This window comes from Lolium perenne, chromosome 2 (genome assembly GCF_019359855.2).
Source record: "Lolium perenne isolate Kyuss_39 chromosome 2, Kyuss_2.0, whole genome shotgun sequence".
In the NCBI taxonomy this organism is placed as follows: domain Eukaryota; kingdom Viridiplantae; phylum Streptophyta; class Magnoliopsida; order Poales; family Poaceae; genus Lolium; species Lolium perenne.
Window position 1 is genome coordinate 179,675,712 of NC_067245.2, and position 24,251 is coordinate 179,699,962.

General features: G+C 45.8%; 1 long non-coding RNA gene across 2 annotated transcripts; it reads right to left on the minus strand.

Moving 5' to 3' along the window:
• Positions 1 to 6,817: 6,817 nt before the first annotated feature.
• Positions 6,818 to 14,073, minus strand: LOC127334044 (uncharacterized). Of its 2 annotated transcripts, XR_011752187.1 has the most exons (8): positions 13,226 to 14,071; positions 13,066 to 13,135; positions 12,849 to 12,977; positions 9,211 to 12,356; positions 9,052 to 9,120; positions 8,835 to 8,963; positions 8,257 to 8,342; positions 6,818 to 7,048 (listed from the first exon to the last, which is right to left on the minus strand). It is a non-coding gene; the product is annotated as an uncharacterized lncRNA (long non-coding RNA). The 2 variants fall into 2 exon arrangements; XR_011752186.1 differs by having other exon boundaries at positions 6,818 to 8,342; positions 13,226 to 14,073.
• Between the last annotated feature and the right edge of the window lie 10,178 nt (positions 14,074 to 24,251).

Consider the following 24,251-nt stretch of genomic DNA (forward strand, 5'->3'; position numbering starts at 1 on the left):
CTGCTGCTGATCGAATTATTTCACCAAGTGTCCAAATTTTGTGGCGCATCCCTCTCAGTGCGCCACAGAATTAAGCTTTCTATGGCGCATCAGCACTGACATGCGCCACAGAATTCCTTAGTTCTGTGGCGCACCTAATGGGGAGTGCGCCACAGAATTTAGACACTTAGCAAAACAAAACGGTTTGCTGCTGTGTCTTGACATATACATAGCACTAGTCTAGTGGTTAAGGCCAATGTTAGGCAGTTAGTAGCCAGGTTCGAAACCTGGCTGCCACACAATTTTTATTCCTTTTTTCATATTTTAGTTACATTTCAATAAATAACACAACATTATTTAGTAATTAGTAGGGAATTATAAATTACTTGTCTCATACAAACATGTTCTTGTTTCTCTCACACACACATGCATGTACTTGTCTAACACACACACTCACACACATGTGATAGACCAAAAAAAGATCTTCTTCGTCCCGGCTCCGAGCTCTAGCGTCTCTTCGCAATCTTCTTGCCCTGTCGGTTGTTGGCGGTTGAATACTTTATGCCGGCCACCTTGAGATTTCTTCGCGTGAACGGACAACCTTTAGAGGGTAGGGAGGTCTTCCTTCTTACTTTACTAGTAGTAGGCATGTCGAAGTGCCTGTCGAATTCCTCCTCCATCTTCGGGTCACCGTTCTTGTCCAAGTCTTCCTCGTTGGCGTCTCCTTGCATTCCTATGATGCTCGTCTTGCCCCTCCTCACGACAACACGGCTAGGCCTCGACGGATCGGTGATGAAGAAGCATTGGTCAACTTGGCTACCGAGTACCCATGGCTCATTTTTCGCGGATGCGTTCTTCGATTTTGCATCGGGTATAACCATGGTTGTGAAATATCGGCCTTGTTTTTCGACCTTCTTGGCCATCTCACACGAAACATTGGCACCGTCTCTCCACAGTAATTGAGCTCCCATATCTCCTCGATCCTTCCAAAAAATCTTTCCTTGACATTAGTCTCGTCATCGGCGTATGACAGCATAGTTACTCCTGAGTTTTGATTTTCACTATTTCTGTCCTTTTCCTCGGTGTAGAATCTGTAACCGTTGATGTCATACCCCTGATAGGTCCTTACGTTATGCGCGGGTCCCTGTGATAAGGTGTATATGAGTTTTTCATCTTCGGTAGAAGGCCTTTTTCTCTGTGCTTCAATCAGTTGAGTTTGCTTGAACCAACGCGTGAAGCTGGAGTTGTGCTTTTTGGTTACGTCTCCCATCTTCCTCGGCCGGCCCATATCGATGTAATTCTGCTCGACCATGCTTTTGTGCTCTTGCACGAAAGGTTCGATCAGTTTTAAGTGTTGTAGCGTGACCCGGTGAGCCCTGTCAAAGTCGTCGCGTCGATTTTCAATGCCGACATGGACTGAGCGGTAGCTCTCGCGGTGACCGACTCCAGCGAGCCTCCCGAGGTGTGTCCTGGGGGGTAGACCAACATGATCCTCGTCGTCCTCGGTGCTTAGATAATTCTGGCAGAAGGAGATGCACTCGTAGGTTAGAAACCCCTTGGCCATGCTTGCGTCTGGACGGGCCCTATTGCGAACGTATCCTTTCATGACACCGTTCTGCCTTTCGAAAGGCATCATGTTGTGGAGGAACGTTGGGCCGAGCTGCTTGATGTCTTCAACGACATGGAGAAGGAGATGGACGCATATATCACAGAATGCAGGCGGGAAGTAAATCTCGAGCTCACATAGTATCACCACGATCTCATCCTGTAGCATCTTGAGCTGCCTCACGCCGATCGACTTCCTGGTGACAACGTTAAAAAAGTTGCAAAGGCCAAACAGCGTATCATGGACGTGCTCGTCCATTGTGCCTCGGATCGCAACGGGAAGTATCTGCGTCATTAGCACGTGGCAATCGTGAGACTTCATCCCGGTGAACCTCTTCTTCGCTACGTCCAAATATCTGCTTATATTCCCCGAGTAACCATGAGGAACTTTCACTCCTAGGAGGCACCTGAAAAACTGCTCGAGCTCCTCCGGACTCGTTGTGAAGCAGGCAGCGGGAAGCTGCACCACGTTCTTCTTAGCCCTTCTGCGGAGACGTTGAGTCCCTTCCGTCTGATCATCATCATCATCATCGTCGTCGTCGTCAGTATCGGGGGCTTGAAGATCTTTCCTGATGCCAAAATGTTTAAGATCGTATCCTGCTTTCGGTCCATCCTTGGACTTTTCTGAGTTGCAAAGAGTGCCAAGCAGACTCTCGGTAACGTTCTTCGTAATGTGCATGACATCGAGGCTGTGGGGCGTGTGGAGGACCTTCCAGTACTCCAAGTCGTGGAAAACAGACCTCGCTTTCCATACACCGAGCAGCGGCTCTGGCTTCGGTCGCTTCTTTCCCGGCGCTGGGCACTCCTTCCAATTTTTCAGAAGATCATCGATTTCTGCGCCGCTCCTCGGGCGTGGGGGTCCATCGGGCTCATCTTTACCATTGAACAGATCACCGCATTTTCTCCATGGGTGATCCAAGCGAAGCCACCTTCGAGCACCTGGGTAGACGGTTTTCGAGGACCCGGGATCCCTTGGTAGTTGTTGATGCGGAGTCTCGTCCATGCACTTCACACAGCCGTTGAATCCGTGGCCGACCTGGGCAGATACATATGCGTAACCAGGATAGTCCGTGACCGTCGTGATCAACGCGGCTCTCATATCGAAGTAAGTTCTAGTGTAGGCGTCCCACGTACGGGGTGGCGTCTTCCACAACGTGTCTAACTCCTCTTTTAGCAGCCCGAGATACAAATGCATGTCGACACCTGGTTGTTTCGGCCCCTGAATGAGAATACTCAGGTGTATGTACCTTTGCTTGGTGCACAGCCACGGGGGTACTTTGTAAGGCCATACAAACATAGGCCAGGTGCTATGCGTGCTACTCTGGTTGCCGAACGGATTGAGTCCATTGGTGCTCATACCCAGCCTGATGTTCCTTGCGTCGCCCCCGAACCTAGGGAAGGCGATGTCCAATGCTTGCCACTGTCCAGCGTCTGAAGGGTGTGTCAGCATATAGCCCATCTCCGGATCTTCTTCGGGCTTCTGCCTTTCCGCGTGCCATTGCATGAGCTTTGCTTCCTTAGGGTCCACGAAATACCGCTGCAGACGGGGAGTGATAGGAAAGTACCATACCACTTTTCGAGGTACCTTCTTGTTCCCAAGCTTGTACCGTCCGTGGCCACACACCGGACATGTGGTTCTGTCCTTGTACTCGCACCTATAAATCACACAATCATTCATGCAGGCGTGGTATTTTTCGTGCGGTAGGTCAAGGGGACACACGACTTTCTTGGCCTCCTCGGTACTACTTGGCAATGTGTTCCCCTCCGGGAGACGATCGTGCCAGAATTTTAAGTTCTTGCTGAAGCTGGAATCGGTCCACTTGTTCTGCGTCTTCATCTGCAGGTAATCAAGCGTTACATGCAAGCGCGTATCCTGCGGACGACACCCAGGAATGATCAGAGTCATCCCGTCTTTCTCCATTTGCGACAGCTTGGCTCTCTCTCTAGCTGCAACTCTATCATTGCTCGTCTCCTGGAGGAGAAGATCTTGAACATGAGAGTCCCGCAAGGCCGAAATTAGCGGGGTCGCGCCGGAATCTTCTTCATCATGATGATCTTCTCCGCCGGCATCTTCTTCTTCGTGATGATCTTCTCCGCCGACTTCTTCTTCATGATGATAGTCCCCGTCGGCATGATGATAGTCTTCTTCATGATGATAGTCATCTCGCTCGACATGGTCTTCATGCGCACCATTTGATGGGGCCGGCCGCGCCTGGTTGTCTTGCATGAAACCGCGCCTCAGTAGGTGCTCCTCCAGTTGTCCGGAATCAGGGTTGATCCAGCGCTCGAGTTTGCATGATCGACACGGACATCTTATCTGGCGCCTATTGTTCCGAATCATGTCCTCCTTCGCGTCTATCTTGTATCTAGAGATTCGAGCGGAACTCATTGAGAGGACCATGCTTGCCTGCAAATGGTATACATAGAACAGAAAATTAGAACCGCAATAAATGCACACACATGCATGGGCCGTACCTCTCCTCATGGTATTACATGGAGCGGAAAAATTCGGCATGACCTCTCCTCAAAGTAGGACATATGGGTAGTGCAAAATTTGCCGAAACGGAAATGAATCAACATTTCGGCAAACATCCATGCACCACACCGGCACACACACAAGCGCTTCAACTTCAACAAGCATCCATACACACGACGGCCACACAAGATCTACAAGCATATGCATGTCTCCTCCAAGCATATGTATGTCTCCTCCAACTACTCACCTTCTAGATTCGATACCGAGACGAGACCGCGATCGATGAGTTCGAGAGGAGGAGAGAGTATGGAGAGCCTTCTCCTCAACTCTAATTAAGTATCAACCAAAGTAAGTGCAATAAATACCCAAGCAAGTGAAAAGTAGAGCCAAAATGGTATGAGAGAGAAGGGGGGACAAGCTAGATGGAGGAAGAAGAATGGCTTGTGTAGTGTGGTAGGTGGGAGGTTGGCTCACTTTTGTATATCTGGTTCGCTAATTCTGTGGCGCACCGAACACAATGCGCCACAGAATACCTTATTTCTGTGGCGCACCAGGCAAACTGCGCCACAGAATAGCTTATTTCTGTGGCGCACTGTTGCCGTGCGCCACAGAATAGCTTATTTTTGTGGCGCACTGTTGCCGTGCGCCACAGAACAGCTTATTTTTGTGGCGCACTGTGTTACGTGCGCCATAGAAATAGTAAAACCAATGATTGGGGGTGACAGGTTGTGGGGCCCACCAAGTTTTTGTGGCGCACGGTTCGCTAGTGCGCCACAAAATTAAGCTATTTCTGTGGCGCACCTTGCCTGGTGCGCCACAAAATAAATTTCTGTGGCACATTTTTCGAGGTGCGCCACAGAACTAAGCTCCGCCTATAAGGGTTTTCCTACTAGTGGCATAAGTACATATTCAATACCACAATAGTTTTTAGGCTATTTGTCCCATGATCTATATATTGCAGAGATAAAGAATAGAAATTTTAAAGGTAGCACTCAAGCAATTTACTTTGGAATGGCGGAGAAATACCATGTAGTAGGTAGGTATGGTGGACACAAATGGCATAGTGTTTGGCTCAAGGATTTGGATGCACGAGAAGTAATCCCTCTCGGTACAAGGCTTAGGCTAGCAAGGTTATTTGAAGCAAACACAAGTATGAACTAGTACAGCAAAACTTACATAAGAACATATTGCAAGCATTATAAGACTCTACACTGTCTTCCTTGTTATTCAAAAACCTTTACCAGAAAATATCTAGACCTTTAGAGAGACCAATCATGCAAACCAAATTTTAACCAGCTCTATGTATTTCTTCACTAATAGGTGCAAAGTATATGATGCAAGAGCTTAAACATGAGCACAACAATTGCCAAGTATCACATTATTCAAGACATCATACCAATTACTACATGTAGCATTTCCCATTTCCAACCATACAACAATTAACGAAGCAGTTTCAACCTTTGCCATGAAAATTAAAAGCTAAGAACACATGTGTTCATATGAACCAGTGGAGCGTGTCTCTCTCCCACACAAGCATGAATTTATTCAAACAAAAACAAAAATAGAAACACACAGACGCTCCAAGTAAAGTACATATGGTGTGACCGAATAAAAATATAGTTTCAAGAGAAGGAACCTGATAATTTGTCGATGAAGAAGGGGATGCCTTGGGCATCCCCAAGCTTAGATGCTTGAGTCTTCTTGAAATATGCAGGGATGAACCACCGGGGCATCCTTATACGCGTACAGCACGCGACCGTTGGGAACCCCAAGAGGAAGGTGTGATGCGTACAGCGGCAAGTTTTCCCTCAGTAAGAAACCAAGGTTTATCGAACCAGTAGGAGCCAAGAAGCACGTTGAAGGTTGATGGCGGTGAAGTATAGTGCGGCGCAACACCAGGGATTCCGGCGCCAACGTGGAACCTGCACAACACAACCAAATTACTTTGCCCCAACGTGACAGTGAGGTTGTCAATCTCACCGGCTTGCTGTAACAAAGGATTAGATGTATAGTGTGGATGATGCTTGTTTGCAGAAAACAGTAGAACAAGTATTGCAGTAGATTGTATTCGATTAAAAGAATGGACCGGGGTCCACAGTTCACTAGAGGTGTCTCTCCCATAAGAATAAGTATGTTGGGTGAACAAATTACAGTTTGGAAATTGACAAATAGAGAGGGCATGACCATGCACATACATGATATGATGAGTATAGTGAGATTTAATTGGGCATTACGACAAAGTACATAGACCGCTATCCAGCATGCATCTATGCCTAAAAAGTCCACCTTCAGGTTATCATCCGAACCCCTTCCAGTATTAAGTTGCAAACAACAGACAATTGCATTAAGTATGGTGCGTAATGTAATCAACAACTACATCCTAGGACATAGCATCGATGTTTTATCCCTAGTGGCAACAGCACATCCACAGCCTTAGAACTTTCTCACACATCGTCCTGCATTTAATGGAGGCATGAACCCACTATCGAGCATAAAAACTCCCTCTTGGAGTTACTAGCAAAAACTTGGCCAGAGCCTCTACTAACAACGGAGAGCATGCAAGATCATAAACAACACATAGGTAATAGTTTGATAATCAACATAACATAGTATTCTCTTGTGACGCCCCGGAACCGGTACCATGAGGATTCCAGCGATCCCGCCGAAATCCGCATGATATCGATTCAGAGACGCCCTCCGACACGACGTGCGCGACGAATCACACACGTGATGCCAGAGGAATTAACACGAGCGGTAACATTACAACAGGATTACAATAGAGCCCACAAGAAACATATATTACAACAACTCCAACGAGTCAAGATACAAATATACAATACAAAGATCCAAATTATACAGAAGATCGAATACGTCCGAGTACGGACAAGATACAAATTGGACTAAGAGTCCTGAAGATAACCAGCGGCGTCCATAACCCTGCCCAGGCCAAGCCGGAAGGGTAACCTTGCTAACGTCGTCATCTCGTACCTGTCAAAGTCGGGCCATCGGTTGCCGACAAAAGGGGGAGGAGACAAAAAGAAAGGAAGGCGAGGGTAAGTACCATTGGCACGTACTTGCGAGACAAGACCAGCTATGCTCGCTGGTGGGCGGTATAAACTTCACCCGGCTATATGTGGAGTTTAGCGGCAGCAAAGCTACTATCCAAAAGAGACTCGCTACAACATCCGTCTACTCAGAGAAGATAAGAGAGCGCACAAGGTAACAGTTCTATACTCTGCAAACATAACACAGCCGATGTGATCCCCCTTCGCCAAGAGGTATTGCAAAGGCACACACACTTTTGAAAGAGTTTTATTAGCAATTTATTAACAACAGGAAATAAGGTGTAAGTTGTTCTATGATCAAGCTATACAATTCCAAGTCGTCCATAACCGCGGACACGGCTTATCGATAAGATGTACACCCTGCAGGGGTTGCCCAAATGTAACCATACGCATGCTCGAACCCACTTACTACAGGTGGAGTCTCACATCAAGACCGTTCCCAATGCAAGAGAAAGTTTAATGGGAGCCACCCAACTAAGCTACCCGTGACGAAGTCCGGCCGTACTCCGATACGGACCCAGAGGTTGCGATGGCGTCCAAGGCGGGCACTAACGACCGGCCAAGGATAAGGCGGCACGCAATATGAGTACAGTACAGAAATAAACACCCGAAGGCAACAGGAAGTAAATCGTGCATCGTGCATATGAGCAAATAAAACCAAGGTTGTGGCTCCCAATAAACAGACTCGAGGAAAGGTAGTGGGTGATGGGGGTCCCACTCCCCCACGTACGGGTAGAGCGCTCAATCTCGGAACAGATAACAAGAACTCGGGTCCTAGGGGACATTAGCAAGTCAAAGTTCCGATGCTTTCGCAAAGGGGCTCACAGATGCCTCTGCTTACAATTTTAGTTGTTAACAATAAAGTAAAGTGTGATTATCTCCAACAAAAGATATAGCATGTGATAACCTCCCAACAAGATATCCCGAACATCTCGAGATATCAACAAGACCCTAACTCGCCTACGACTCGCAAAGCTGGCAAACAACAAACAATAGGTAGGGCGAGGAAGTGTATCTCGGACATGTAGGTAACAGGTGGATAGGACACGTGACACAACAGAATCGCAACACAAGGATAGCAATAGATCAAAAGAGCATGTAAAAGAAAAATAGGTGAAGGGGTGGGCTCGCCTGTGAAAAGCTGAAGAAGAACTTGTCGGAGAACTCGTCGTATCTCACATCACCACTTCGTGATCCTATCCGGGAAGAAGCAAATGCTGGAACACACAACGGATACAAACTTACTACTACGGATAAAGAAGATCCAGCATGATCAAGATGATATGCATGACATGGCAGATATGGTGCAATGCAACTATCCAATTTAAGCGGAGTCGGAACCCCGGACAACCAAATTAGGTTAGAGTTGCATTTTCTACCGACAAATTTAAGTGTTGATTAGCATTGCATAACATGGCAAGGGTGAGCTACGATCAATATTAAATGGAGCGGGGAAAACCATAGTTGGAAATCCAAAATACTCCGCATATATGTGAGGTGAAATGCACAAACTATCATCGGACGACATGATGCGAGATGCAAACAGATGTATGGATGGCATATTCATGTTCAGCATATTTTTCTGATCAACTTTCATATATAACACATTTTATTTAGAGTTATAGTTTGAGAGATATGATTTATGCAAAGTTTGCAAAAAGATTAAAATAGACAGAGAGGGGCGGCTGGATCTGGAAGAGGCCTGCTACCTGGCCGGCGGGAGGAAGGTTCGCGCACGTGGGCCGGCCTGTTGGGCGTGCAAGCGGCGATGAGGAGTTACGGGCCGCGCGGGTGAGCAGCTGCACCGGATAGATCTTGGCTGAGGCCCATCTGCCGATCTGGAACAGATAAAAAGAATTGTGGCTTAATTCGCCTGTACAACGATTTGAACACATGACCTCCTGATCGAAGTAGAAGGGCACGAACCAACAGGCTGGTTGCTGATGTTGGCTAGATGATCTCAGGCACGAGGTGAAGCATCTTTGAATGCCAGATCTGGAGAAAACAGAGATAAAAAGAATGGGGATAAACAACATGCGTGGGAGTTGAACTCAGGCCAAACGGTTAGGGAAACCAAGGACGAACCAGTATGCTACTGTTCACATCATGTCAAGAGGACGCCGCGCTGCAAGATGAAAGAGATAGAGGCGGAGCTCGATGGCAGCCATGGCGGACGACCCTGGTCGGAGAAGAACCCGACGGTTGCGTGCGAAACAGCGCGAGCGCGAGGGCGTCGAGGGTGCGCCTGGACACGGGGAAGCTGGAGGTGCGCTCGGTTTGGCCGGAGGAGGACGAGGGCGGCCGGAATCGGAGAAGAAGCATGAAGTCCGGCGCGAAGAATCGGCGACCTTGCGCTCGATTTACAGGGTATTGACTCGATTCGTTGCAGGGGGATGACGAGGACGACGAGCCGCATCTGATGGTGCCCTCGGAATGGTGGGGGAGCCTTGGAGCGGCGACGCCATGGCGAGGTGGTGTTCCCGGTGGCTGTTTGGGTCGCTCTCTGTGAGCAGGTAGAGAGGAAACCAAGGGGAGCGAGGATAGGGTGGCGGCGCGAGGGAGGAGGATAGGGCTAGGGTTTCCAGGAGGGTGCAACGCTGGGGATAAAAGAGGGAAACATGTGGTGGAGGACCAGGGGAGCAGGTGAGGACCGGATGAGCTGCTCGCTCACGTCCTTCTCGTGAGATGAGGAAGACGACAACAGGACAAAAGTGGAGAGCCTCTCCACTCGAAGAGGTATGGGCCTGGTGGAGGGTAAGGTGGGTTGGGCCGGATCGGGCCAGAGGAAGAGGAGAGCTGGGCTGCCAGGAAGAAAGGGACAGACGGGCCAGAGAGGGGTGGCCTGGTTAGAAAAGTTAGAGTTTTATTTTAATAGAAAAGACAAAAGGGGTGGTTTATTATAGAAACCATATAAGAGCAAAATAAAATAATTAGGGTTTATAAAATAATTTTATTTTGTTGAAAACATGTATATGATGCATGCACGATGCCATGTTGATGCACAAGAGAAAAAGAACAAGCAGATCTATTAGGGGTACTACCCGGGGCCGTTACAATCGACACCACTAACAAGGAACCTCGCCCCGAGGTTCCACGTCAAGCCAAGGGGGAGTTGGTTAAACTATCGAGTCTTCTTGTACCATGTTGACAAGCACCCGACCTCGAGGTGGAACCTTCTTCTGGCGAAGTGTTGATCTTCTCGACACCACTAACAAGAATTCTTGCTCCACATAGATCGGCGACACCACTAACAAGAAGTCGTTGTTCCGGTGTTGATGATGCACTTCTGTCGGAATCCTCCGAAGGTCGGACCTAATAGGATAAGGCAAAGATCGTCCAACCCGCGTCGGAACCTAAGACTCGGAAAAACTCAGATAAGAGAGAAGACTCAAAACTCGCATAGGTAAGATGAGAAAGAATAGAGGTAAGGAGAAAAATCAGAGCTAATCAGAACTATCCAACGAATTTTCAGAAAATAGTTTTGACTCTAGACACAACGTCCGTTGGCAAGGTTATCCTAGAGGCTGGACTAGTGGGGTACCGTCAACCTGGGCTTTGATACCAACTTGTGACGCCCCGGAACCGGTACCATGAGGATTCCAGCGATCCCGCCGAAATCCGCATGATATCGATTCAGAGACGCCCTCCGACACGACGTGCGCGACGAATCACACACGTGATGCCAGAGGAATTAACACGAGCGGTAACATTACAACAGGATTACAATAGAGCCCACAAGAAACATATATTACAACAACTCCAACGAGTCAATATACAAATATACAATACAAAGATCCAAATTATACAGAAGATCGAATACGTCCGAGTACGGACAAGATACAAATTGGACTAAGAGTCCTGAAGATAACCAGCGGCGTCCATAACCCTGCCCAGGCCAAGCTGGAAGGGTAACCTTGCTAACGTCGTCATCTCGTACCTGTCAAAGTCGGGCCATCGGTTGCCGACAAAAGGGGGAGGAGACAAAAAGAAAGGAAGGCGAGGGTAAGTACCATTGGCACGTACTTGCGAGACAAGACCAGCTATGCTCGCTGGTGGGCGGTATAAACTTCACCCGGCTATATGTGGAGTTTAGCGGCAGCAAAGCTACTATCCAAAAGAGACTCGCTACAACATCCGTCTACTCAGAGAAGATAAGAGAGCGCACAAGGTAACAGTTCTATACTCTGCAAACATAACACAGCCGATGTGATCCCCCTTCGCCAAGAGGTATTGCAAAGGCACACACACTTTTGAAAGAGTTTTATTAGCAATTTATTAACAACAGGAAATAAGGTGTAAGTTGTTCTATGATCAAGCTATACAATTCCAAGTCGTCCATAACCGCGGACACGGCTTATCGATAAGATGTACACCCTGCAGGGGTTGTCCAAATGTAACCATACGCATCCTCGAACCCACTTACTACAGGTGGAGTCTCACATCAAGACCGTTCCCAATGCAAGAGAAAGTTTAATGGGAGCCACCCAACTAAGCTACCCGTGACGAAGTCCGGCCGTACTCCGATACGGACCCAGAGGTTGCGATGGCGTCCAAGGCGGGCACTAACGACCGGCCAAGGATAAGGCGGCACGCAATATGAGTACAGTACAGAAATAAACACCCGAAGGCAACAGGAAGTAAATTGTGCATCGTGCATATGAGCAAATAAAACCAAGGTTGTGGCTCCCAATAAACAGACTCGAGGAAAGGTAGTGGGTGATGGGGGTCCCACTCCCCCACGTACGGGTAGAGCGCTCAATCTCGGAACAGATAACAAGAACTCGGGTCTTAGGGAACATTAGCAAGTCAAAGTTCCGATGCTTTCGCAAAGGGGCTCACAGATGCCTCTGCTTACAATTTTAGTTGTTAACAATAAAGTAAAGTGTGATTATCTCCAACAAAAGATATAGCATGTGATAACCTCCCAACAAGATATCCCGAACATCTCGAGATATCAACAAGACCCTAACTCGCCTACGACTCGCAAAGCTGGCAAACAACAAACAATAGGTAGGGCGAGGAAGTGTATCTCGGACCTGTAGGTAACAGGTGGATAGGACACGTGACACAACAGAATCGCAACACAAGGATAGCAATAGATCAAAAGAGCATGTAAAAGAAAAATAGGTGAAGGGGTGGGCTCGCCTGTGAAAAGCTGAAGAAGAACTTGTCGGAGAACTCGTCGTATCTCACATCACCACTTCGTGATCCTATCCGGGAAGAAGCAAATGCTGGAACACACAACGGATACAAACTTACTACTACGGATAAAGAAGATCCAGCATGATCAAGATGATATGCATGACATGGCAGATATGGTGCAATGCAACTATCCAATTTAAGCGGAGTCGGAACCCCGGACAACCAAATTAGGTTAGAGTTGCATTTTCTACCGACAAATTTAAGTGTTGATTAGCATTGCATAACATGGCAAGGGTGAGCTACGATCAATATTAAATGGAGCGGGGAAAACCATAGTTGGAAATCCAAAATACTCCGCATATATGTGAGGTGAAATGCACAAACTATCATCGGACGACATGATGCGAGATGCAAACAGATGTATGGATGGCATATTCATGTTCAGCATATTTTTCTGATCAACTTTCATATATAACACATTTTATTTAGAGTTATAGTTTGAGAGATATGATTTATGCAAAGTTTGCAAAAAGATTAAAATAGACAGAGAGGGGCGGCTGGATCTGGAAGACGCCTGCTACCTGGCCGGCGGGAGGAAGGTTCGCGCACGTGGGCCGGCCTGTTGGGCGTGCAAGCGGCGATGAGGAGTTACGGGCCGCGCGGGTGAGCAGCTGCACCGGATAGATCTTGGCTGAGGCCCATCTGCCGATCTGGAACAGATAAAAAGAATTGTGGCTTAATTCGCCTGTACAACGATTTGAACACATGACCTCCTGATTGAAGTAGAAGGGCACGAACCAGCAGGCTGGTTGCTGATGTTGGCTAGGATGATCTCAGGCACGAGGTGAAGCATCTTTGAATGCCAGATCTGGAGAAAACAGAGATAAAAAGAATGGGGATAAACAACACGCGTGGGAGTTGAACTCAGGCCAAACGGTTAGGGAAACCAAGGACGAACCAGTATGCTACTGTTCACATCATGTCAAGAGGACGCCGCGCTGCAAGATGAAAGAGATAGAGGCGGAGCTCGATGGCAGCCATGGCGGACGACCCTGGTCGGAGAAGAACCCGACGGTTGCGTGCGAAACAGCGCGAGCGCGAGGGCGTCGAGGGTGCGCCTGGACACGGGGAAGCTGGAGGTGCGCTCGGTTTGGCCGGAGGAGGACGAGGGCGGCCGGAATCGGAGAAGAAGCATGAAGTCCGGCGCGAAGAATCGGCGACCTTGCGCTCGATTTACAGGGTATTGACTCGATTCGTTGCAGGGGGATGACGAGGACGACGAGCCGCATCTGATGGTGCCCTCGGAATGGTGGGGGAGCCTTGGAGCGGCGACGCCATGGCGAGGTGGTGTTCCCGGTGGCTGTTTGGGTCGCTCTCTGTGAGCAGGTAGAGAGGAAACCAAGGGGAGCGAGGATAGGGTGGCGGCGCGAGGGAGGAGGATAGGGCTAGGGTTTCCAGGAGGGTGCAACGCTGGGGATAAAAGAGGGAAACATGTGGTGGAGGACCAGGGGAGCAGGTGAGGACCGGATGAGCTGCTCGCTCACGTCCTTCTCGTGAGATGAGGAAGACGACAACAGGACAAAAGTGGAGAGCCTCTCCACTCGAAGAGGTATGGGCCTGGTGGAGGGTAAGGTGGGTTGGGCCGGATCGGGCCAGAGGAAGAGGAGAGCTGGGCTGCCAGGAAGAAAGGGACAGACGGGCCAGAGAGGGGTGGCCTGGTTAGAAAAGTTAGAGTTTTATTTTAATAGAAAAGACAAAAGGGGTGGTTTATTATAGAAACCATATAAGAGCAAAATAAAATAATTAGGGTTTATAAAATAATTTTATTTTGTTGAAAACATGTATATGATGCATGCACGATGCCATGTTGATGCACAAGAGAAAAAGAACAAGCAGATCTATTAGGGGTACTACCCGGGGCCGTTACATCTCTATCCATCGGATCCCAACAAACACAACATGTAGCATTACAGATAGATGATCTTGATCATGTTAGGCAGCTCACAAGACCTGACAATGAAGCATAATTAGGAGAAGACAACCATCTAGCTACTGCTATGGACCCATAGTCCAGGGGTGAACTACTCACTCATCACTCCGGAGGCGACCATGGCGGTGAAGAGTCCTCCGGGAGATGATTCCCCTCTCCGGCAGGGTGCCGGAGGCGATCTCCTGAATCCCCCAAGATGGGATTGGCGGCGGCGGCATCTCTGGAGGTTTTCCGTATCGTGGCTCTCGGTACTGGGGGTTTCGCGACGAAGGCTATAAGTAGGCGGAGGAGATAGGTCAGGGGGCCACACGAGGGACCCACACGCAAGGTCGGCGCGGCCAGGGCTTGGGCCGCGCCGCCCTGCTGTGTCGCCACCTCGTGGCCCCACTTCGTGACTCCTTCGGTCTTCTAGAAGCTTCGTGGCAAAATAGGCCCCTGGGCGTTGATTTCGTCCAATTCCGAGAATATTTCCTTACTAGGATTTCTGAAACCAAAAACAGTAGAAAATAGCAACTGGCTCTTCGGCATCTCGTTAATAGGTTAGTGCCGGAAAATGCATAAATATGACATAAAATATGCATAAAACATGTAGGTATCATCAATAATGTGGCATGGAACATAAGAAATTATCGATATGTCGGAGACGTATCAGCATCCCCAAGCTTAGTTCCTGCTCGTCCCGAGTAGGTAAACGATAACAAAGATAATTTTATGAGTGACATGCCATCATAACCTCGATCATACTATTGTAAGCATATGTAATGAATGCAGCGATCAAAGCAATGGTAATTGACATGAGTAAACAAATGAATCATAAAGCAAAGACTTTTCATGAATAGTACTTTCAAGACAAGCATCAATAAGTCTTGCATAAGAGTTAACTCATAAAGCAATAAATCAAAGTAGAGGTATTGAAGCAACACAAAGGAAGATTAAGTTTCAGCGGTTGCTTTCAACTTATAACATGTATATCTCATGGATATTGTCAATGCAAAGTAATATAACAAGTGCAATATGCAAGTATGTAGGAATCAATGCATAGTTCACACAAGTGTTTGCTTCTTGAGGTGGATAGAAATAGGTGAACTGACACAACATAAAAGTAAAAGAAAGGCCCTTCGCAGAGGGAAGCATTGATTGCTATATTTGTGCTAGAGCTTTGGTTTTGAAAACAAGAAATTTTTTTGTCAACGGTAGTAATAAAGCGTATGTATCATGTAGATTATATCTTACAAGTTGCAAGCTTCATGCATAGTATACTAATAGTGCCCGCACCTTGTCCTAATTAGCTCGGATTACCTGGATTATCATCGCAATACATATGTTTTAACCAAGTGTCACAAAGGGGTACCTCTATGCCGCCTGTACAAAGGTCTAAGGAGAAAGCTCGCATTGGATTTCTCGCTTTTGATTATTCTCAACTTAGACATCCATACCGGGATAACATAGACAACAGATAATGGACTCCTCTTTAATGCATAAGCATGTAGCAACAATTAATGTTCTCATTTGAGATTGAGGATATTTGTCCAAAACTGAAACTTCCACCATGGATCATGGCTTTAGTTAGCGGCCCAATGTTCTTCTCTAACATTATGCATGCTCTAACCATTAAATAAGTGGTAAATCTCCCTTACTTCAGACAAGACGGACATGGATAGCAACTCACATGATATTCAACAAAGAGTAGTTGATGGCGTCCCCAGGAACATGGTTATCGCACAACAAGCAACTTAATAAGAGATAAAGTGCATAAGTACATATTCAATACCACAATAGTTTTTAGGCTATTTGTCCCATGAGCTATATATTGTAAAGGTAGAGAATAGAAATTTTAAAGGTAGCACTCAAGCAATTTACTTTGGAATGGCGGAGAAATACCATGTAGTAGGTAGGTATGGTGGACACAAATGGCATAGTGGTTGGCTCAAGGATTTTGGATGCATGAGAAGTATTCCCTCTCGATACAAGGTTTAGGCTAGCAAGGTTATTTGAAACAAACACAAGGATGAACCGGTGCAGCAAAACTCACATAAAAGACATATTGTAAACATTATAAGACTCTACACTGTCTTCCTTGTTGTTCAATCCTTACTAGAAATTATCTAGACTTTAGAGAGACCAATTATGCAAACCAAATTTTAGCAAGCTCTATGTATTTCTTCATTAATAGGTGCAAAGTATATGATGCAAGAGCTTAAACATGAGCACAACAATTGCCAAGTATCAAATTATCCAAGACATTTTACCAATTACTACATGTAGCATTTCCCGTTTCCAACCATATAACAAATTAACGAAGAAGATTCAACCTTCGCCATGAATATTATGAGTAAAGCCTAAGGACATATTTGTCCATATGCAATAGCGGAGCGTGTCTCTCTCCCACACAAAGAATGCTAGGATCCATTTTATTCAAACAAAACAAAAAACAAAAACAAACCGACGCTCCAAGCAAAGTGCATAAGATGTGATGGAATAAAAATATAGTTTCACTAGAGGAACCTGATAATGTTGTCGATGAAGAAGGGGATGCCTTGGGCATCCCCAAGCTTAGACGCTTGAGTCTTCTTGAAATATGCAGGGGTGAACCACCGGGGCATCCCCAAGCTTAGAGCTTTCACTCTCCTTGATCATATTGTATCATCCTCCTCTCTTGATCCTTGAAAACTTCCTCCACACCAAACTCAAAATAACTCATTAGAGGGTTAGTGCACAATCAAAATTTGCATGTTCAGAGGTGACATAATCATTCTTAACACTTCTGGACATTGCACAAAGCTACTGAAAGTTAATGGAATCGAAAAATCCATCAAGCATATCAAAACAGGCAATGCGAAATAAAAGGCAGAATCTGTCAAAACAGAACAGTTCGTAAAGACGAATTTTATCGAGGCACCAGACTTGCTCAAATGAAAATTCTCAAATTGAATGAAAGTTGCGTACATATCTGTGGATCACTCACGTAAATTGGCATAATTTTCTGAGTTACCTACAGAGAATTAGGCCTAGATTCGTGACAGAAGAGAAATCTGTTTCTGCGCAGTAATCCAAATCTAGTATGAACCTTACTATCAACGACTTTACTTGGCACAAAAATGCAACAAAATAAGATAAGGAGAGGTTTCTATAGTAGTAACAACTTCCAAGACTCAAATATAAAATAAAATTAATGTAGTAAAAACATGGGTTGTCTCCCATAAGCGCTTTTCTTTAACGCCTTTCAGCTAGGCGCAGAAAGTGTATATCAAGTGTTATCAAGAGATGATGAATTGACAGCGGGGTTTGGAGTTTTCTCAACCATGCATTGTATTTTGGATACATAAGTTTCAGAAGCTCCCTTTTCATTAGTCTTGGGCTTGCTACTCTCATCAAACAAATTTTGAGGGACAAGCCAAGCATAATTATCATCTAGAGCTTCATGCATCTCTAGGAGCTTACATGGTATTGGTGCTTTAATCTCCCCCCCATCATTAACATTATTAGTATACTTAATTCTATCCATATCCATCTTTTCAAGTGTTCTTTTAAAATCGGTGATCATACCAAGCCTCTCATGCTTACTAAAAACTTTTCTAGCTTCTTTGGCTATATCCTCAAATTCTCGCACTAGCACTTTTAGAACAAAATCTCTCTTCTCTCCCCTCTCCATATCAGAAAGTGTAAGGAACATGTGTTGTATCATGGGGTTGAGACTAATAAATCTAGCTTCCATCATGCGTACCAAACAAACAGAGGCATCTTCATAAGTAGGGACAACTTTCGCCAGTGGTATATCTTTGAGATCTTCATGCATACTAACATGGGTGAAAAATTCTTCTATATTATCTCTTCCAATTATACACCCTTGTCCCACAGGTATATCTTTTACAGTAAAATTAAAAGGAAACATGTTGAAATAAGTAAATGCAAGTAACTAATTTTTTTTTTAATATAGAGTGCAAACAAGACAGTAAATAAAGTGAAGCTAGCAACTAATTTTTTTTGTGTTTTGATATAATGCAGAAAACAAGAAAGTAAATAAAATAAAAGCAAGACAAAAACAAAGTAAAGAGATTGGATGTGGAGACTCCCCTTGCAGCGTGTCTTGATCTCCCCGGCAACGGCGCCAGAAAATCTGCTTGATACGCGTACAGCACGCGACCGTTGGGAACCCCAATAGGAAGGTGTGATGCGTACAGCGGCAAGTTTTCCCTCAGTAAGAAACCAAGGTTTATCGAACCAGTAGGAGTCAAGAAGCACGTTGAAAGTTGATGGCGGCGAAGTATAGTGCGACGCAACACCAGGGATTCCGGCGCCAACGTGGAACCTGCACAACACAACTAAATTACTTTGCCCCAACGTGACAGTGAGGTTGTCAATCTCACCGGCTTGCTGTAACAAAGGATTAGATGTATAGTGTGGATGATGATTGTTTGCAGAAAACAGTAGAACAAGTATTGCAGTAGATTGTATTCGATTAAAAGAATGGATCGGGGTCCACAGTTCACTAGAGGTGTCTCTCCCATAAGAATAAGTATGTTGGGTGAACAAATTACAGTTGGGCAATTGACAAATAGAGAGGACATGACCATGCACATACATGATATGATGAGTATAGTGAGATTTAATTGGGCATTACGACAAAGTACATAGACCGCTATCCAGCATGCATCTATGCCTAAAAAGTCCACCTTTAGGTTATCATCCGAACCCCTTCCAGTATTAAGTTGCAAACAACAGACAATTGCATTAAGTATGGAGCGTAATGTAATCAACAACTACATCCTCGGACATAGCATCGATGTTTTATCCCTAGTGGCAACAGCACATCCACAACCTTAGAACTTTCTGTCACTGTCCCAGATTTAATGGAGGCATGAACCCACTATCGAGCATAAATACTCCCTCTTGGAGTTACTAGCAAAAACTTGGCCAGAGCCTCTACTAAGAACGGAGAGCATGCAAGATCATAAACAACCACTACAAGAAATCTACCATAATATGACGTTTTTTTTATGACTGGAAATCAAAATGTCATAGCTTTATGACGTTCCTAGCTTTGACCGTCGTTGGCTGTTGAAGGGGAGCAAAACCTTAGAAAATAGTGACGTTCTGGGGCAAAAACGTCGTTAGCTGCTTAAACGAAAACGTCATAATCTAACCGGGATGGATTACGACGTTCTAGTGCAGCCTATTGCGACGAAACAAGATCGTCATTAGGCTTTTCGCGTAATTGAAGCTGTGAGTTGGCTGCCATGTCATCACTTTTACTCAGAAATTTGGGACCTACCTCGTATCAATTTTCACCTACGTGGCCTATTTTTTCGTCTCCCGCCTCAATCCCATTGCTGGAAGTTTGTATTGGGCGGGATATGTGCGCGCCGAATCGAAATTTTCAGATCCCATCGCGACTGACTTAACCCTAATTCCCCATCCACTTTCGTTCCCCGCCGCCGATATCCAATCTTTCTCCCCCCGCCGCCACCCATCGCCAAACCGCCTCCGCGGACCTCCAGGAGCAAGTCTTCTCCCTCGAGGAGGACATCCACGCCGCCGCCCGCTGCATCGACCCGACGGCGACACCCCCGCCGAGCTCGACAGCGCCACCCGTGGCGACGAGGCCGCGGCCAAGCTGCTCCTCTCCCCGCCCTCCGCCGCCCCCGCCGCATCCGCACCCGCCGCCGCCGAAGCCGAGCGCCCGGAGGCGGAGCAGCCGCCGCATGAGGAGCCTGCCGCTGCCGCGGGCAAGTACTGGACTCACCGGCACAGCCTCTTCTCTCTGTACGACCGCGGCGTGCTGATGGACGCCGAGGGCTGGTACGTACTCCGCCACCCCGGAGTCCATCGCCGCCGCGCAGGCCGCCCGCGCCTCCCCCGCCGGCCTCGTCGTCGACGCGTTCGCCGGCGTCGGCGGCAACGCCATCCAGTTCGCAGCCAGGCACCCGCCGATGAACTTTTCGTTTTCCGTTTCCAGGTCACTTCGCTCCCTTCTCCCGCTAATCCCGTCGCCGGCATCTCGTGCAGGGGTTGCTACGTGATAGCGGTGGAGATTGATCCCCGCAAGGTGGAGCTGGCGAGGCACAACGCCAGGATTTACGTTGTGGAGGACATGATCGAGTTCGTGGTCGGGGATTTCTTCCGGCTCGCGCCTGCCTTGAAGGTACAATATGCCTGTTCAGTTTTGCATGACGAACATGACTGTAAACGTCACACTTTGTGCTTGCATAGTAGAAATTATTGTGAAACTGGCCATCTATCAATATCTCACCTCTGATTCCTCAACTTCATGTCTGTAATCTGTGTGCCTATTCATTAAGAATATGAGAGGTTAATTTACATGAGCATTCTTGGGCTCAGTTTATAGCTTCTGTTATGTGCTCAGTTTATAGCGACATGTAGTTTTGGATATGTGGGTTTGTTTGATGATCCAAAATGCTCTGAAATATCCATATTGTGGAAAGAGGGACCTGATTTTCGCTATACTTCATATCTGCTAGGGGCTCTGCATGTCAAATGAGAAGAACGTCTGTGTCTGCCATCTACAGCCTATTGTGCTTCATTTTTCCTCCCACCCACACCGTTGTGTACATGAAGATTCACCCTCAAGCCTGTCCTACTCGCCCCACTCTACTCCCTTAGGCTTGTTGTTTGTCTTGCTTGACCACACTTCCGCTCTGCTCACTATTGCCGGCTAGGTAAAAAAGACACCAACAAAATAAATCAGCATAGTTTAGAAATATTAATTTTGAATGTTAGCAAAAAAAGTAGTATAATTTGAATTAATCTTTGTAAACCTCCTTAAGAAATAGCATGTGAGCCAGCAGTACTAAGTTATTTTATTCTTTGCCGAATTTTAGTTCTTTATATGTTTTTCAGATATCCCAGATTCATTCTTAGTTCAGCATAACAGGTTGTTGTCACCTCATTATAATATACATAAATTTTGAAAACTTATTCTTATTGTTTATCACCCTCATGCAAGGATACATGACTGAAAACTAATTTATTTAAGAGTTTATGTTTTCTTTCGTAGTTTATTCTGTATTATTACCTCCCTACAAATTGCGCAAATGACTTTATGGGTGTTAATTTTATTTCTTACAATTGAGCTTCAATATCACTGAAAAACAAAAGTCGAGCTTCAGTATCAACTATAATATGTTGGAAAGGAGGCACAATATTTCTCATGTTGCTCTGCATACCGAGTTTGATCATGGCATATTGATACTTTGTCCCCCATGGTAAAGATAATACCTATCACAAGTTCATTACGCTTACTATATAAAATCTGAAAATATTTGGTGTTCATTTTTCTAAAAACAGACTTAAACTGTAGAAAAAAAATATGTATGTCACCTAATTAGAAAGTAAGGCAAGCCTTCTCTTTTGTTGTCCATCTCAACTCCTTTCTAGGTTTTCCTACCCTAAGTGTTATTATGCATATCATATTGTATGTTTTATCTCAAATGTACCGAACCACTTCGAGAGAGAAAGTGGTTGTTATGATTTTACCCATGGCTCGGGTTTCCTACCTTTTCAATTTGGTCAGCACTATATTTTTTTACACAACATTTTAGTTAGCCTTTTGTCTTTGCATTTCAACCTACATGTACATAACTAATCCAAGAGGAATTTTTTACTGTCCAAGGTGGTCATGCACACGAATTTAACACTGTTGCTTGAACAGACAAGCAATACATTCATTTTGGTTTAATGTGATTTACATCGGTATTTTTATATGATAAGTGTAAGTATTGGTCCTGCCACAATGCCACTTTTGTAATACGTTCCTCTAATACTTATTTTAGGAACGCGTCTATCTTCCTTCAAATAATGCTCCAGTTCACCAAGACAATGTTTATCCATCGGTTTAGGGTATTATCATGATAAGGGTATATTGCTCCAGTTCACCAAGCAGTAGTCGGGTTGCTATATAAGTTTTGTCTGCTATTGCTGCATCAAATAGTTTATAAAGAATGCATCTACCTTACTGCTCTAATTCACGTTGTGGATCATTGCATAAGTTGCAATTTTTCCTGATATATTAGGTTATAAATATGTTCTGCCAGCTATTGCTAGATCCAATACTTTATAAAGATCACATTTAACCTTACTTCTCTTATTCATGAAATTATGTGGGTTATTCTATAAGTTGTACAGCAACTCTCCGATTGTTGTATCTTGCTGTGAAGAAGAGTTTGCTGTGTACTATGTTCCTTGATGCTTATTTTACTTGGGTTGACCTGAAGCGATGTTTCTGGGCTGTGTAGGACGAGCTGTTGCGGAACAACCTGGAGCTGGAGAACCTGAAGACAACTTGTGCAACATCATTTTCTAGCAAGATGCATGCTGGAGATCCTGAAGACAACTCTAGTGAAATTTTATGTTTATATTGTAATAACGAGCATGACTGAGTCTTATTGCTCCAAGTCACCGTGACAAAAGTTTTATGTTCATACTAATAATGAGCATGACTGGTTCTTGTTGCTGCAATGTAATTGATTAATTTGCTAAGTTTTATGTTCATACTAATAATGAGCTTGACTGGTTCTTATTGACAGCCGGTCCAAAACTGTAATGGGTCCTAAAAAGGCCATGTCCCAATGAAAATTGGCCTAGGCCCAGTAAGTACAGCAGCTAAAAAGGCCCTTGAAAAAAATAAGCTAAAAAGGCCGAGGTAATTGGGCCAGTTACGGGCCAAGGCCCAACAAAAACGAAAAAAATAATCAGAACTAATGGGCTCAGCCCACATAAGGAGCTGAATGGACCGGGCTGAATTCAGATATTGACATTTCTAATTCATCACAATTTTGCCACGTCGGATTGCCACGCTGGACTCGGGGGCAGGTGCCCATGACGTTTTGGGAACGCCATGCCGTCAGTGACATTTTAAAACGTCACAAAGCTCTACGACGTTTTCAAGTGGAACGTCTTAAGCAGTCACTGCTGACTCCCAGCTTTCGACATTTTGAAAAGCGTCACCGTAACGTCACAAGTAGCCATTAGAGACGTTTCAGTGACACCTCTATTTTGTCAACTTATGGCAGATTTCTTGTAGTGAACACATAGGTAATAGATTGATAATCAACATAACATAGTATTCTCTATCCATCGGATCCCAACAAACACAACATGTAGCATTACAGATAGATGATCTTGATCATGTTAGGCAGCTCACAAGACCCGACAATGAAGCATAATTAGGAGAAGACGACCATCTAGCTACTGCTATGGACCCATAGTCCAGGGGTGAACTACTCACTCATCACTCCGGAGGCGACCATGGCGGTGAAGAGTCCTCCGGGAGATGATTCCCCTCTCCGGCAGGGTGCCGGAGGCGATCTCCTGAATCCCCCGAGATGGGATTGGCGGCGGCGGCATCTCTGAAGGTTTTCCATATCGTGGCTCTCGGTACTGGGGGTTTCGCGACGAAGGCTATAAGTAGGCGGAGGAGATAGGTCAGGGGGCCACACGAGGGACCCACACGCTAGGTCGGCGCGGCCAGGGCTTGGGCCGCGCCGCCCTGCTGTGTCGCCACCTCGTGGCCCTACTTCGTGACTCCTTCGGTCTTCTGGAAGCTTCGTGGAAAAATAGGCCCCTGGGCGTTGATTTCGTCCAATTCCGAGAATATTTCCTTACTAGGATTTCTGAAACCAAAAACAGCAGAAAACAGCAACTGGCTCTTTGGCATCTCGTTAATAGGTTAGTGCCGGAAAATGCATAAATATGACATAAAGTATGCATAAAACATGTAAGTATCATCAATAATGTGGCATGGAACATAAGAAATTATCGATACGTTGGAGACGTATCACATCCCCAAGCTTAGAGCTTTCACTCTCCTTGATCATATTGTATCATCCTCCTCTCTTGACCCTTGAAAACTTCCTCCACACCAAACTCAAAACAACTCATTAGAGGGTTAGTGCATAATCAAAATTCACATGTTCAGAGGTGACATAATTATTCTTAACACTTCTGGACATTGCACAAAGCTACTGAAAGTTAATGG